This window comes from Bos indicus, chromosome 8, assembly GCF_029378745.1.
Source record: "Bos indicus isolate NIAB-ARS_2022 breed Sahiwal x Tharparkar chromosome 8, NIAB-ARS_B.indTharparkar_mat_pri_1.0, whole genome shotgun sequence".
Lineage (NCBI taxonomy): Eukaryota > Metazoa > Chordata > Mammalia > Artiodactyla > Bovidae > Bos > Bos indicus.
In genome coordinates, this window is record NC_091767.1 from 89,903,383 (window position 1) to 89,918,932 (window position 15,550).

At 42.9% G+C, this 15,550-nt stretch overlaps 1 pseudogene; it reads left to right on the plus strand.

Annotated features, from left to right (window-relative positions):
- The first annotated feature begins 799 nt into the window (after positions 1–799).
- Positions 800–1,482, plus strand: LOC109562581 (large ribosomal subunit protein eL21-like; annotated as a pseudogene).
- Positions 1,483–15,550: the final 14,068 nt, after the last annotated feature.

Here is a 15,550-nt window from a genome sequence, read left to right on the forward strand (position 1 = left end):
CTCTTTTTTGTTTTTAATTTACGAAATCATCATTGTAGGAACTGCCCCCAGAGACAAGCCCAGTCAGGGTGCTGACATTGGACTGCCAAGGATACAGGGAAACAAAAGAGGTGGTGGGGACCCTGGTACATGTACACAAGACTGGATTTGTGCTGTTCCAGTAACAGATGTGAGCTTCTAGAAAGTTCTCTGATAAGTGGATGGGGCATGCATATGCAGAGCAAATTTAATAACTGACACCACTTCAGCTAAGCATGAGGAAAAGCAAGAAATGTGTAGTTTCTTGCAAAATATTCTTTTATTGAGAAACATTGAATATACTGAGAATTTTGGATTAAAGAATTTTTCTTTTTGGGGGTGCTGTTCAGCTTGTGGGATCTTAGTTTCCCAACAAAGGTTGAACCCAGGCCCTCAGCAGTGAAAGCATAGAGTCCTAACCACTGGATCCCTGGGGAATTCCCTAAAGATGTTCTTTGTGTGCAAAGTAGTATAAATGTATCAAAAGAGGCATTAAATGCATTGATTCAATTATGTTATTAATATTTTACAGGTTTTATCATATTAAAGATTTTGAAAGACCAATATATGTTCTTCGCTGTTGACATAAAATGAGAAGACAAATGTTAATAGCAATTCACTTTTTAAACTAAATGGGTTTTGTTCTTAAAATGCAATTTTTTTTCTTCATGGCACCAAAAGAAAAGGCAACAAAAGTAAACATAAACAAGTGAGACTATATTAATTCAATGAAGCTTCTGCCTTTTCATCCAGAACCGCCATCTTCCAGTAACTCACCAAAATGACCGATATGGAGGGAAAAAGGAGGGGCTCTCACGACATGTTCTCTAGGCCTTTTAGAAAACATGGAGTTGTTCCTTTGGCTGCATACAAGGGAATCTACAAGAAAGGTGAGATTGTAGATATCAAGGGGATGGACACTGTTCGATAAGGAATGCCCCACGAATGTTACCATGGCAACACTGGAAGAGTCGATGATGTTACCCAGCCAAGCTGTTAGCATCATTGTAAACAAACAAGTTAAGACCAAGATTTTTGCCAAGAGAATCAACATGTGTGATGCTAGTGGTAAAGAACCTGCCTGTCAATGCAGGAGACATAAGAGACATGGGTTCAGTCCCTGGGTCAGGAAGATCCCCTGGAAGAGGGCCTGGCAGCCCACTCCAGTATTCTTGCCTGGAGAATCCCATGGACAGAGGAGCCTGGTGAGCTACCATCCATAGGGCCGCAAAGAGACAGACAAGACTGTAGCGACTTAGCACACATTCAGCATGTTAGGCATCCTAAGAGCCAAGATAGCTTCCTGAAAGGTGTGAAGGAAAATGAAGGAAGGAAACAGAGGAAGACAAAGAGAAAGGTACTTGGGTTCAACTAAAGAGGCAGCCTGCTCCACCCAGAGACACATGCTTCATGAGAACCACTGGAGAGGAGCCTGAACTGTTGAAGCCTATTTCCATGATTTGATGGTATGATGAGTATAAAGAAAATAAAAGATCTGGACTCTTAAAACATTTCTCTTAATTGAGTAGAAGTCTTGTGTTCCCAACCCCCCAAAGAAATATTTAAAGCGCATTTTAATTGTGTGTTTTAAATTCAGTGGGTGACATCTTTACTTTTCAAACTGAGTGGTTTTTCTTCCTGAAAGATGTGAGGGTAGTTTGTTATGTAATATACTCCATTGGTTAATAAACTGCCCAACATTATTTATTAAAAAAAAAAAAAACTACAAAGCTTCTGCACAGCAAACAAAGTCATCAACAAAATGAAAGGGCAACCTACCAAAAGAAAGAAAATAGTTTCAAATGATATATCTGGTTAGATCTATATAGAACTCATGCAACTCAATAGCAAACAAACAAACAAACCATCTGATGTAAAAATGATGTAAAAAGGACCTGAATAGACATCCTTCCAGAAAAGACATGCAGATGGCCAACTATACAGGAATAGGTCCTCAATACCACTAATTATCAGGGAAATGCAATGAAAATCACAGTGATGTATCACCTCACAGCTGTTAGAATGAAACTGAAAATGAAAGTTGCTCAGTCACGTCCAACTCTTTTCGATCCCATTGCTTATGCAGTCCATGGTATTCTCCAGGCCAGAATACTGGAGTGGGTAGCCGTTCCCTTCTCCAGGGGATCTTCCCAACCCAGAGATCAAACCCAGGTCTCCCGCATTGCTGGTGGATTCTTTACCAGCTGAGCCACCAGGGAAGCCCCAATATCTGTTAGAATGGCTATTTTCAAAAAGACAAGAGATAACAAGTGCTGACAAGGATGTGAATAAAATACAAGCCTCGTGCACTATTGGTAGAAATGTAAATTGGTGCCTCCACTATGAAAGACAGTATGGAGGTTCCTTAGAATATTAAAAATAGAACTACCATATGATCCAGCAATCCCATGTCCAGGTATTTGTCTGAAGGAAAACAAGTCACTGTCTCAAAGAGATAGTTGCATCCCTATGTTTATTGCAGCATTACTCACAGTAGCCAAGATATGAAAACAACCTGAGTGTCCGCCGGAGGATGAATGGGTAAAAAGATGTGGTATACACATACACAATGAAGTATTGTTCAGCCACGAAGAAAAATAAAATCTTGCCATTTGTAACAAAATGGATGAAACTCAAAGGCTTATGCTAAGTGAACTGTCATAAAAAGACAAATTCTGTATGGTATGACTTATTTGTGGAATCCTAAAAAAAGAAAACTTTATAGAAACACAAATTATAATGGTGGTTGCCAGGGACTGGGTGATGGAATAAATAGGGAGAGATTAGTAAAAGCGTCCTAACTTCTAGCAATAAGATGAGCAAGAACTGAGGCTCTAGGGACTTCCCTGATGCTCCAGTGGTTAAGAATTTGCCTTCCAATGCAGGGGAGGTGGGTTTGATCCCAGGTTGGGGAACTAAGATCCTGGAGCAACTAAGCTGGCATATCACAACTAGAGAGTCTGAGCATCACAACTAGAGAAGCCCTCACGCTGCAACCAGGAGCCTATGAGCACCACAGCAAAGGTCCAGTGCAGTCAAAATATAAATTAAAAAAAAAAAAAAAAACAGATAATTTTTAAAAAGGTCTCAGGAGCTGATGTATAACATGACGACTATAGCTGTTAATATTGTGTTGTATAATTGAAATTGACTAAGGGATGCGAAGAGCCGACTCACTGGAAAAGACCCTGATGCTGGGAAAGATTGAAGGCAGGCGGAGAAGGGGACAATAGAGGGTGAGATGGCTGGATGGCATCACTGACTCAGTGGACATGAGGTTGAGCAGCTCCAGGAGTTGATGAAGGACAGGGAAGCCTGGCATGCTGCAGTCCACGAGGTCGCAAAGAGTCAGACACAACTGAGCTACTGAACAACATCAAAGGGAGTAGAACTTAAATGTTCTCACAAAAAAAATGAAAAAGGTTAATTACGTGAGGTGACAGATGCATTAATGAATCGATGGGAAGAATCCTTTCCCATGTGTATGTATATCAAATCACCATGATGCACACTTTAAATAGCTTGCAATTTTAAATGTCAATCATACCTCAATAAAACTGAAATTAAATTTTTTCTTCAAAATAATCCTTTAAAAACCAGAAAATCACAAAGCATCAAAAGGTGATTAAGTTCCTGCCAAATCTCTACCTTCATGTAAGATAGTAGCACCGTCTGCTGAAGTTCCAGATCAACCACACATTTTTCACTTGCTTTCTCCCTTCCGGAGTTGAATTTGGTATGTAATTTGAGGAGATGTAATTTGGTATGTAACGTGGGGAGATGAATTTGGTATGTAACTTGAGAAGATATAATTTGGTATGTCAGAAGAATCTCCCTTAAAGAAAAACAAAAAACCACTCAAATCTCTCCCAGAGTACATCCAAGCAAGATTGTAATAAACTGCTAAAATCATAGTTTGTTATTCTGGACTCAGAGAGACTACACATAAAACTGTAGTTTTTAAAACGTGGGGAAGGATCTGTTCAGGTGAGACAATGTAGGTATTAGTTATAATACAAAAGAGTTCTTCTGTCACTAAAGTGGGGGTGGTCATGGAAATCTAGTAGCTACCATGATTGCTTCTCAAGTCCTCACTGGGAAGATAGGCTCTGACAGAATCTCACAGGCACATGTTTCCTTGAAGCTCCTTGTCTGATGAGGCTTCCCTTTCCTTTAGTTATAATAAACATTCAAGAGAAAGGGAAAATTAACTATTTAATAACCGTTAGGTATGCCGCCCAGATCTCCCTCAGAACTGAGGAGCTCATTCCCTGGATGAGTCCCTCTTCCTTTCTTTGAGATTGCAAATCCTCATGTCCCAGTGAGGCTGCTGTTGCACCCACATCACAGCCAAGCTCCACCCTACCCAGTCTTGCACCTTCACTCCTTCACAGTATGGTTCCCAAGAAGTCACCTCAAAACTCCTGCAGACTCTATTTTCTAAGGAATGCCAAATACAGTATACCTTTGTCACTTCATTTTTTAAAAGGATAATTACAAAAATATCGGAAAGTCTCAACAGTTAAAAAATTGTCATGTGTCGACCTCAGATTTTTTCTTAGAAGATAGTGTCAACTGACATTGACAAAAGAATGTTATTTTTTGTTCAACAATGGCAAACTTCACAGGACATCAAAACAGCTGTCAAGCGGTCAATTTAGTGGAGACAAAATTTATAAAATTGTTTTTAAGTGTAATTAGCTATCTTGGGCAACTATCTAATTACCTGAAATGTATGGCCCTTAAGTTCAAGTATGCTATTAGTAATAGTAGTTTCCTTTCAACTGTGCTTTGAACAGCTTTAGTGAAGCAAAACCTTGCCTTCAAACACACTGTGAATTGTTCTTGTCAAAATTAGCTTATGTTTCAAGAATTTTCAGACAAAACTTGGAAGAAAGACATTACTTCTCACTTGTTTTGGAAGGCCATGTATCCCAGCCATATCTGAGCAGTGCAGGCTAGCAGTGAGGTGAGAAAGAGATGAAGAAATCGTCTCTTCCCCATTATTCCCTGACAGTGCCCGCCAGGGGGCATACATTTAGAATCTACTTCAAAGTAATGTCACTGATGATCCAAACACCAGATGAGGGGATGAGTACAAGTCGTGATTGTTGAAGAAGATGCGTTTTCTGTTTCCTTTTTTTTTTTTTTTTGTCCTTTGATCCCCAAAGCTGCCCCACCCTTGTCAAGCTGTGTTCCTGGGGGCCCTAAGAAATTCTGGGCTCAGGGCGCGTCTTCCTCCCATTCTTGGAGCTACACCAGCTGAATGAAAGGCAAAGGTGACTGGCATCACCAGTCTGAAACACACTTCTCCAGACTAATACTTTTCTAACCTCCACTAGTTAAATAAAGTGGTGCATGCCAACAATAAGTTTTTCCCATTAAGACAGGGAAATCTGTAAGGAACGTGGCACAGATCTGTGCATTTCTCTACCTCATAACTACTCTGAAGACAGTTACCAGAAAATCAGTGAGAAGTTCATGACTCACTCACAGGACCCAGAAGGAGCCATGGGACAGAAAGCAAACAATGTACCAAAGACAGAGATAGAGCTGCAGGGGTGCAAACAGTAGGCAGAACTTCTCTATTTCAAAAGAAAGGGAAGGATGGAGGGAGAAAGAAGAGAGAGAGGGAGGGAGGAAGGGAGGAAGCAAGGAAGAAAGAAAAGAGGAGGGAGGAAGAGAAAAAGAAAGAGAAAGTCACTGCCAGTAATTTTTTTTTAATCCCCAGTACTTTACCCCTTTTCATACTGTTCACCCTGCTTATTTAACTTCTATGCAGAGTACATCATGAGAAACGCTGGACTGGAAGAAACACAAGCTGGAATCAAGATTGCCAGGAGAAATATCAATAGCCTCAGATATGCAGATGACACCATCCTTATGGCAGAAAGTGAAGAGGAACTCAAAAGCCTCTTGATGAAAGTGAAAGTGGAGAGTGAAAAAGTTGGCTTAAAGCTCAACATTCAGAAAACGAAGATCATGGCATCTGGTCCCATCACTTCATGGGAAATAGATGGGAAACAGTGGAAACAGTGTCAGACTTTATTTTTTGGGGCTCCAAAATCACTGCAGATGGTGATTGCAGCCATGAAATTAAAAGACGCTTACTCCTTAGAAGGAAAGTTATGACCAACCTAGATAGCATGTTGAAAAGCAGAGACATTACTTTGTCAACAAAGGTCCGTCTAGTCAAGGCTATGGTTTTTCCTGTGATCATGTATAGATGTGAGAGTTGGACTGTGAAGAAAGCTGAGGGCCGAAGAATTGATGCTTTTGAACTGTGGTGTTGGAGAAGACTCTTGAGAGTCCCTTGGACTGCAAGGAGATCCAACCAGTCCATTCTGAAGGAGATCAGCCCTGGGATTTCTTTGGAAGGAATGATGCTAAAGCTGAAACTCCAGTACTTTGGCCACCTCATGTGAAGAGTTAACTCATTGGAAAAGACTCTGCTGGGACGGATTGGGGGCAGGAGGAGAAGGGGACGACAGAGGGTGAGATGGCTGGATGGCATCACTGACTCGATGGACATGAGTCTGAGTGAACTCCGGGAGTTGGTGATGGACAGGGAGGCCTGGCGTGCTGCGATCCATGGGCTCACAAAGAGTTGGACACGACTGAGCAACTGAACTGAACTGAACTGAACTGAACTTTACCCCTTCCCTGGAGGAGGGCATGGCAGCCCACTCCAGTGTTCTTGCCTGGAGAATCCCATGGACAGAGGAGCCTGGTGGGCTAGAGTCCGTGGGGTAAAAAGAGCCAGTCACGACTGAAGCAGCTTAGCACGCACGCAAGCATTTTACCCCTTTGTTGTTGTTCAGTCACTAAGTCGTGTCTAACTCTTACTGACCCTGTGGACTGTAGCCCCCCAGGTTCCTCTGTTCATGGGGTTCTCCAGGCAAGAATACTGGAGTGGGTTGTCATTTCCTTCTCCAGGGGATCTTCCCAGACCAGGAATCGAGACCATATCTCCCACTGAGCCACCACGAAAGCCCCACTTTACCCCTTATAGGAAGCCTACTTGAAATAAAAATACATAAATGTATTAGAAAGTAAGATCTATCCTGTTGGTTGCTAGACAGTACCAGGTAAAGCATATTTCTTGTAAAAGTCACTGAGACACAAGGTTTCACATATAATGATGCAAAAGTATTAAATACTTGAAACAATACTGAATTTCTGTGGCCACAAAATCATAAATGTTGTTATTCAGTTGCTCATTTGCGTCCGACTCTTTACGACCCAGTGGACTACAGTATCCCAGGCTTCCCTGTCCTTCACTGTCTGCCAGAGTTTGCTCAAAATGGCACCCCACTCCAATACTCTTGCCTGGAAAATCCCATGGACAGAGGAGCCTGGTGGGCTGCAGTCCATGGGGTCGCTAAAATTGGACACGACTAAGCGACTTCACTTTCACTTTTCACTTTTATGCATTGGAGAAGGAAATGGCAACCCACTCCAGTGTTCTTGTCTGGAGAATCCCAGGGACGGGGGAGCCTGGTGGGCTGCCGTCTATGGGGTCACGCAGAGTCGGACACGACTAAAGTGACTTAGCAGCAGCATGTCCATTGAGTTGGTGATGCCATCCAACCATCTCATCCTTTCCTGCTCCCTTCTCCTCCTTCCCTCCATCTTTCCCAGCATCAGGGTCATTTTTAATGAGTCAGTTTTTCACATCAGGTGGCCAGAGTATTGGAGCTTCAGCTTCAGCATCAGTCCTTCCAATGAATATTCAGGACTGATTTCCTTTAGGACTGACTGGTTTGAAAGACAGCTGAATAATGGTAATACCTATTTTACTATCCAGATGATAAGAGATCAAGAATTTGTACTAAAATTATTCCTCAGAATCACACAAGAAGTAAAGGCAGACTTCATTGGCAGGTTGGAGATAATTAAGATGGACACTTACTGGGAACACAAAATGCATAAAACCTGCAGAGAGCTGACACAGGATTGCTATCATTGAATTCAGGCCCCAAGACATAAGCTTGTTTGAACACTGAATATCCTGCAGGTTGGAACAGAAATGTTTTCAACTGTGTGTGACCCACTTTACATAAACTTGTTGACAGCCAGATAGAAGGCTGTGATTTACAATGCTGATTTTATTTTCTTTCCTTTTCTTTCCCTCCCCTCTTTTCACGTTTGTCCCCTTCTTAATTTAGCCTGAACTGAACACACACCTTCCCTTCTAGAATTTAGTTTTAAACTGATATGTCACCAGTAACAAAACTGAAAGAAAAAGCAACAATTTAGCAAGAATAAATCAACAGATTTTCTTTCTTTCTTTAAATAAGATCCTATGAAAAACCTGAATGATCTTTTGGGTCAACCCAGTATTTATTTATTTATTGGGCTGGGTCAGATCTCAGTTGGGATCTTTAATTTTTACATGTGGGATCTAGTTCCCTGACCAGGGATTGAACCTGGGCCCCCTGTATTGGGAGTGCAGAGGTTAGCCACTGGACCACCAAGAAAGTCCCCAAATCAACAGATTTTCTAAGAAGAACCAATTTTCATCATATGATAAGCAAAGATACAGCTCTGTTGTTCAGTTGCTAAGTCACGTCCAAATCTTTGCAACCCCATGGACTGCAGCACACCAGGCTTCTCTATCCTTCTCTATCTCCCAGAGTTTGCTCAAACTCATGTTCACTGAGTCAATGATGCCATCCAACCATCTCATCCTCTGTCTGCCCCTTCTCCTCTTGCCCTCAATCTTCCTCAGCATCAGGGTCTTTTCCACTGAGTCGCCTCTTTGGGTCAGGTGACCAAAGTTTTGGAGTTTCAGCTTCAGCATTCCTTTCAGTGAATATTCAGGGTTGACTTAAAGATACAGCCAAATAAGATCAATTTTCCACACAAGCTAGGAATAAGGTGACTCCCATAAAGTGAGGTTTTTAACTACCCCAAAACATTGTCTATAACTGCGTCAGTTCAGTTCAGTTCAGTAGCTCAGTCATGTCCGACTCTTTGCAACCCCATGAACTGCAGCACGTCAGGCCTCCTTGTCCATCACCAACTCCCGGAGTTCACCCAAACTCATGTCCATCGAGCCAATGATGCCATCCAGCCATCTCATCCTCTGTCATCCCCTTCTCCTCCTGCCTCCAATCCCTCCCAGCATCAGAGTCTTTTCCAATGAGTCAACTCTTCGCATGAGGTGCCAAAGTACTGGAGTTTCAGCTTTACCATCATTTCTTCCAAAGAAATCCCAGGGCTGATCTCCTTCAGAATGGACTGGTTGGATCTCCTTGCAATCCAAGGGACTCTCAAGAGTCTTCTCCAGCACCACAGTTTAAAAGCATCAATTCTTCAGTGCTCAGCTTTTTTCACAGTCCAACTCTCACATCCATACATGACTACTGGAAAAACCATAGCCTTGACTAGACGGACCTTTGTTGGCAGAGTAATGTCTCTGCTTTTGAATATGCTATCTAGGTTGGTCATAACTTTCCTTCCAAGCTAGAGGGATTTGGGAATATCTAGGTATCATTAACCGAGAAGGCAATGGCACCCCACTCCAGTACTCTTGCCTGGAAAATCCCATGGATGGTGGAGCCTGGTGGGTTGCCGTCTATGGGGTCGCACAGAGTCGGACACGACTGAAGTGACTTAGCAGCAGCAGCAGCAGGTATCATTAAAAGGTGTGAATTCTGTGGAGAAGAAACAAATGGTTAGGACTAAAATGTAAGTGAAACTAAGATGTATGTTGCATCTTGTCTGGAGTATCATTATGAGTTAAAGAGACACAATCTTAGTACTATAGACCAAATGGCCCTATAGCGTTTTAAACATGTGCAGAGGGAAGTGATTCTGCCAACAGGCACTTGAGGACCACGTATAGAAATGATGGATGCATCAGCCACCATCAAACACAACTCAGCCTCCAGTTCACAGCTGTTTCCTAAGACAGCCATCAGGCAAGATGCCATTCAGGTTTATCACACACACCCTTGTCCACCTGAAACAGCCTCCTAGGGCTAGTCATTTTCTTATATTGAGGGGAGCATGTGCTGAAGAGCAGAGCTGAACATCTATCCTTCACTCACTAGTAAGTAATAAATTGGCTTCTTTGGTTTACACATCAGTCTCTTAAGAGTTTGGTTAATTTGAGGTTACACCTATGGGTATGTGGAAAATAACTGGGAACACCACCCTGGAGTAAAGACTCTATTGGGGAGCCAGTGCCAAGAAGAATACCACCTGAATAGTCAGCAGCCACCCCCTTTGGCATCATAGTGGGATCAAGCCTTTAATATTGATGCTTGATCAAAAGGACAGAAAATTCTGGGGTCAGCTCTCCAGCAATACACCTAAAGACCCTCTCTACATATCATTTTCCATTGGAAAATATTTTCTTTAAGGAGAAAATTTCCTGAATAATTTTTATCTCGCCTTTCCCTAAAATCTTTCCCTAATCAAACAGATATTTCATGAAAGTTTCAGCACTTCCTATAAAATTTTTTAATTGCTTTAATTTATTCCATAAAATTTCACTTTTGACCCAAAGTTACTTGACCCAAAAGTTCTGATGGGCGTTTTGTGCTGGGCCCAGCATGTCTGAAGGTTAGTGTCTCACCAGACTTCTCACCTCTGTTCCTCTACACCTCGATCTGGTTGCACTACCCTCCTCTCACTGGAAATCTCAGCTCAGATCTCGCAGTGGTAATTTTCAAGTTTATGGGAAGATGGGCAGCAAACCCCTCTTGATACTGGTGTGGCCAGAGCAACAGACCTTGCAGGTTTATCTCTGTAGACCACCCACCACTGAGCAGCCCCACTCCTGAAAGGAAAAGGGCAGGTCCATGGGCCCTGGACGAAAACCCTACAGAAGGTAGGTTCACGGGTTCATGCCTGGAAAGCCATCACACCAGACTGGCGGATCTCACTTCGCTGGGAAGCCAGCTCATTCAGCTGAGCATCTGAGCTCCAGCCACTCCCCACTGGAAATGTGAGGACTGAGACTGTCTTCTCCCTGACGCCTCGTTTAGGGGTCACATTCCAGCACAAATATCTCCAGAATTAGATATCAGAAAGAACTAGATATCTTCTAACATAAAGACCTGCCGAGAGCCAGCGTGAGGAACTCCGCCCGTGGCAAAGGTCATGAGGAAGGAGGCTTGGCATACGCAAAGGCGGGATCGAGCCTCAGGAGTCTCCCTGGATATTCTGGAGCATCTACCCCCAAAACCAGAATCTGCCTACTTTACTGCTTTGTGCTCTCACCTCTGACTTTACGGGGGCTGTCCCCCACCACCATCTCGCTCTCTCTGAAAAGGAGTTAACTTACAGCTCCAGTTAATAAAGTTCCTGGGCATAAAAGGAGTGTTTAAATCCAAACCCCTCAGATAGCTCTCTAACTTGCCTGAGAAGTTTACCAGGACTCCTACAGCTATGCATACGATTGTTTACAGTCTCCCAACAGCGAGAGGCATGGGAAGCTTAAGATATTCAAATAGCTTAGAGCCTCTCAGAGAGTTAGAAACTGTCAGAATAAAACTAGTTAAAGATTTCATTGATGAGCCAATGTTTCCTGCCAAGTTTCCACATCCCCTGTTTTGTATCCTTGAATGTGTATTAATTAATATAGTTGGTATGTAGAAAAGATAAGTAGTGGCCTTGGTGCTAGCAACTTTAGACCCTTAAGGTAATAAATTCTTTTCTTTGTTGTAAACTCACTGCACCTCTGCCCTATAGGAATGCAACTTTATCTAACACCTTCGGAGGATGGCGCCAGACCTTAAAATAATTACTCTTAGAGAAAATAAGTCTTATGGTTGACAAACCTTTGTCAGAGTCATAAAATGTTAATAGGCCTTCTGGCCAGAAGATGATGTAAATCACCTAAACCATTTGTATACGATAAATTTGCAGAAAAGAAACCCTGGTTTCAATAAGGATCAAAGACTGCCGACTTTGCATGATTTCACATCTCCTATTATCCTCTATGTGCAACTTATGGTATAAAAGCCCCTGTTGAAAATAAAGCTACGGGCCTTGCTCATCAAAGCTTAGTCTCCCTGTGTCATTCTTTCTTGTTTCCTTTTCCTCCTTTTCTCTTCTGTTCTTCCTTCATGCCAAAATAATTTGGAGCATGGGGGTCCTCTGCAACCACTTATTTGCCTGGGCTTCTAAGACCCACTCGAGAAGGTGCCTAAGGTGGGGCACCTTCCGCTATTCAAGAGGGCGCCTGCGGCCTCCGTGGTCAGAGCAAGTTTGGTGTCACAAACTTTATTGATTTCCCGCATAAACCAGTTATTATTGATCATCTAATAAATCTCTCAGCCTTTGCTATTCCTTAATCGCCAACGCCGTCATCCTGAGGGAATCCCTGGATCCAACTGGGGCTGGACTCCGGTAAACACCCTCTTTCCCTTTGAAAGAAACTGTCACATAGTTCATTCAAAATTATCAAAATTACAGTTTCATTCATTTCAAGTTGCCAGTAGCAGTACTGAAAACTGTTCTGCACCAATGAAAAAACAAAATGTGGATTTATCTCTCATAAATCTCTACCAAGATAAGCATCAGCATCAATAGTAATTTAAGGAATGAAAAGCTTATTTAAATGAGGACCACAGTTCCTGGAACTCTCCCCTCCTTTTATTTGTCTAAAAAGCTTTTAGCATTGAATTTTTAACATCTGCTACAAAACAGTTCTTCCACACACTATTCTTTCAAAGTGATTTTATTACACATTCAGTTCTTTTAAAATATGTCAAACTGACAAAACATAGATCTCTCCATTCTAAATGTGTAAATGTTGAAAGTTTTACTAGAAAATGAAGTTGCATGAAGGGGAGAAGATACTTTGCCTGAGAGAGACAGAGGTGGACATCCTGAGCAAAGGGCAACCACAGCATAGGAACTCAGGGCCAGACATCTAAGGAGTGATGAAAATTAGAGCTATATATTTGCTTTCCTTTACCTGCCTCCTCTCCATAGTGTAGTGGTTATCACATTCGCTTCACCATGCGGAAGATCCCTGGTTTCAAACCAGACAGAAACAGACTGGGCTTTCCTCCGTGGCTCAGCAGTAAAGAATCAGCCTGTCAGGAGACACAGCAGGAGTCACAGGTTCAATCCCTGGGTCAGAAAGATCTTCTGAAGAAGGAAATAGCAACCCATTCCAATATGCTTGCCTGGAAAATCCCATGCCCACAGAAAATCCCATGCCCAGAGAAGCCTGGGCTGTATAAGGTCCATGGGGTCCATGTAGTTCTTTGGGCCAAAGAGTCTAACACAACGGAGCACCCATGCACACATTTGAGAACTAGTCACAGAGGAACAGGGGATCTTCTGGAACTCTCAGGCTCAGGATGAGACCAGTGAGCAGAGGTGGGAGAAGAAACTAACATTTCTCACACATTCTGGTTGTACCTGCAAGGGCTTCTCAGCAAACCCTGCCCCCTGCCACACATACAATCATCCCCATTTTACAGACATGGGTACTGAGGCACAGAAGATTAAGAATTCACGTTCCATGGGCTACAAATTAGTCACTTGGACACCTAACAGAAAAGAATATCTGCCAAGAAGAGGAAATTGACATTCCAACCCATGGGGAAATGAAGGGAAGTGAAGTGAAGTCGCTCAGTCATGTCCAACTCTTTGCAATCCCATGGACTGTAGTCTACCAGGCTTCTCTGTCCATGGGATTTTCCAGGCAAGAGTACTGGAGAGGGTTGCCATTTCCTTCTCCAGGGGATCTTCCTGACCCAGGAATCGAACCCATGTCTCCTGCGTTGGAGGCAGATGCTTTACCTTCTGAGCCACCAGGGAAGCCCTTCATGGGGAAGTCAAGGTTAAATCAGGAGGCTGCCCAGATGCTCTCTTTGGAGTGGAGTACAGGACAGACAGAAAGTACAGGACAGCCAGGAGACCAGCAGACACAAGACCATGCTCAGGTGGGAGACCTGCTGAGGAAAGGTTGGCTCTGGCCGAGTCTAGAAGAGGCTGATGCTAGAGTAAGAGGGGCGCACACACCAAGCAGGGGGGCAGGACATTTGATTGTTCACGTTCACCTTGAGAGATGCTGACTGGAAGCAAAACAGGGGAGCAGACAGCAGACGGATATAACTGGACCAGGCAGAAAGAGATTTTTAAACAAAATTTATGTTTTTTCCATTTGTCTAGCTTTATTGAGAAGAAATTTTCTTAGAGTTGAGACCCTTTCTCTGTGGGCACTTGGTAACTGTGAACAACACCAAAGCTATTCCTACCAATTTGGGCTCATAATCATTGGCACTTTAGAATAGAAGGCAGCAAACTGCAGCCCACCACCTCTTTTCATGTGGTCTGCAAACTAATAATACTTTTTACATTTGTAAATGATTAGGGAAATAAAAGAAGATGACTACAGCAAGCCCCCTACATCCGAACGAGTTCCATCCCAGGAGTACGTTCACAAGTCCAATTTGTTCCCAGGTCCACTAAAGTTTGCCTACTAACACAATCAGCTATATAGTACTGTACACTATTCACATAAATAATATATAAAAAACAAACACACAAAAAAGAAAACATGCTTAATCTTACAGTACAGTGCCTTGAAAAGTACAGAAGTACAACAGCTGGCATACGGGGACTGTCAGAGAGGGCACAGGCAAGCAGAGTTACTGACTGGAGGAGGGAGAGGAGGTGGGAGATGGTAGGGCTCAGATCAGATCAGATCAGTTGCTCAGTCGTGTCTGACTCTTCGCGACCCCATGAATCTCAGCACGCCAGGCCTCCCTGTCCATCACCAACTCCTGGAGTTCACTCAGACTCACGTCCATCGAATCAGTGATGCCATCCAGCCATCTCATCCTCTGTCGTCCCCTTCTCCTTCTGCCTTCAATCCCTCCCAGCATCAGAGTCTTTTCCAATGAGTCAACTCTTCACATGAGGTGGCCAAAGTACTGGATTTTCAGCTTTAGTATGATTCCTTCTGAAGAAATCCCAGGGCTGATCTCCTTCAGAATGGACTGGTTGGATCTCCTTGTAGTCCAAGGGACTCTCAAGAGTCTTCTCCAACACCACAGTTCAAAAGCATCAATTCTTTGGTGCTCAGCCCTCTTCACAGTCCAACTCTCACATCCATATATGACCACAGGAAAAACCATAGCCTTGACTAGACGGACCTTTGTTGGCAAAGTAATGTCTCTGCTTTTCAGTATGCTATCTAGGTTGGTCATAACCTTCCTTCCAAGAAGTAAGCGTCTTTTAATTTCATGGCTGCAGTCACCACCTGTAGTGATTTTGGAGCCCAGATAAATAAAGTCTGACACTGTTTCCCCATCTATTTCCCATGAAGTGGTGGGACCAGATGCCATGATCTTCATTTTCTGAATGTTGAGCTTTAAGCCAACTTTTTCACTCTCCACTTTCACCTTCATCAAGAAGCTTTTGAGTTCCTCTTCACTTTCTGCCATAAGGGTGGTGTCATCTGCATATCTGAGGTTATTGATATTTCTCCTGGCAATCTTGATTCCAGCTTGTGTTTCTTCCAGTCCAGCATTTCTCGTGATGTACTCTGCATATAAGT